The sequence below is a fragment of the Arachis duranensis genome, chromosome 1 (assembly GCF_000817695.3).
Source record: "Arachis duranensis cultivar V14167 chromosome 1, aradu.V14167.gnm2.J7QH, whole genome shotgun sequence".
Taxonomy (NCBI): Eukaryota; Viridiplantae; Streptophyta; class Magnoliopsida; order Fabales; family Fabaceae; genus Arachis; species Arachis duranensis.
The window spans coordinates 38,086,076-38,087,924 of NC_029772.3; positions in this window are offsets into that span (position 1 = coordinate 38,086,076).

Below are 1,849 nucleotides of genomic sequence, written 5' to 3' on the forward strand. Positions count from 1 at the left end.
ATTCTATATATAAATATGCTTATATACACCATCTTTATATTTCTTTTTCTTACTTTATTTATTTTTGCCTTTTTCCTTTTAGTAAAGTTAAAATACGTCTTATTATTATCCACCAAAATCAGCCACAAGTATAAAATATATATTAAAATATAAATACATATTAAAAATAAATTAAATTACACATATATTTTTATATAAATATATTAATGACTAATTTTAATGATTAATTTTAGTAGTATTTTTGTTTACAATAACCTTGATGTTATGTACTAATGGAGTAATGGAGACACAGTTCTTACATAGGAAGGATTATTTTGGCATCTTCGTAGATTGTGAGTATCACAATCATAATCATCCCAGTAGGTCAATATTATAATCTAATCTAATTATCAATATTTAGTAATAAATTAAAGTTGAAAGTTGAAACCAACCACCACCCCTTTCCCCGGGCCAAAATACTCTGAAATATATTTTGGGTGAAAGATTGTACCATTTTCTCAGACAAGGGCCTCTTTCGATCCACAATATTAGCGAAGAAACAAGTGATTAGTCAAATCTGATTATGACATACACTTCTCTTAAAATCACAAATTCAGAAATGTTGTGATTGACTACGTCTTCTCCTGCCGGATAATGAAGCGATGGAAAAAAATCCAAATAAACTTTTGTCCACACCAATGGAAAGCAAATAAATAATAACTGATATATCTCAAACAAATTAAAAAATTAAGTCGGCAAAAATATTGAGGTCAACATTCACTACTGAATTTTGTCCATTTTCGTTTACTTTTTCTTTCTAAAAGCCAATGGGGTGACTTCTTTCGAATTTAACGCGTCTGTGCTAGCTTTGCTATGGCCCTGAAGTCCTAATCCTCTGTGCAAGTGGCATATATGGCACATTGGAACCTCAATTTTCTGATGACTATAGATTTCACAGAATCAATACCTCTCCTTCAAATGGTTTACTAGCTTAGCTGTGCTTAGCCACAAATTCTTCTAGATATGTCGTACTACTAGAATTACATACATGCATTTGGGTTGACTTTCAAGGAAAATAAAATTTATATTTAAATATACAATGTAAAAATTATTTTGTTAATAAATAATTCATCAATTTTTTTTAAATTTACTCATGTATTATTAGCTTAAAATAAGAGTAGTAATTATATTTTTTAAAAAACAGAAATACATATTCAAAAGTCATACCTAAGTATACATAAAATTTTATCAAAGTCCTTTTAAAAAAATTCTTTTAAAAAGACTATCTCAATGCAGTTATGCACACTTGATACACCTTTTAAGAATAATCATTTATTAATTTGTAATATTGATAAATTATAATAAAAGTTCGAATATTATTGTTGATAATGAGTAGTGTCCCAACGATATTAATAAATTTTTTAAAACAAAAGAAAAAAATTTATATAAAAAAATATAAACTTTTTAAGTTTCTAATATTTTAACTCTTTATTAACATCTTGAAATTATATCTTTTATGAATTATAATAAAAATGCTTTTAAATTAAAACACTCATTAAATTATAGGTTAACTACCAATTCAATATTTGAAAGATTCAATCGCTAATAAAAGAATCTTTAAAAGATATTATTGACAAAACAATTTTTAAAGGAGTAGAACTAATAAATATTATATTTTTTATAAGTAACAAAAAACATTTTATATTTAACAAATGATTTATCTATGTAATCTAAACTTTTTTGATAACATTTAAATAAATATTTAGAAAATATACAAAAAAAATTCAAAATAAATTTTAAACTCTAGATTTTTTTATTTTTTAAAAAATATGATCATTCACAATAAAATATTTTTTAAAAAAATTATTTG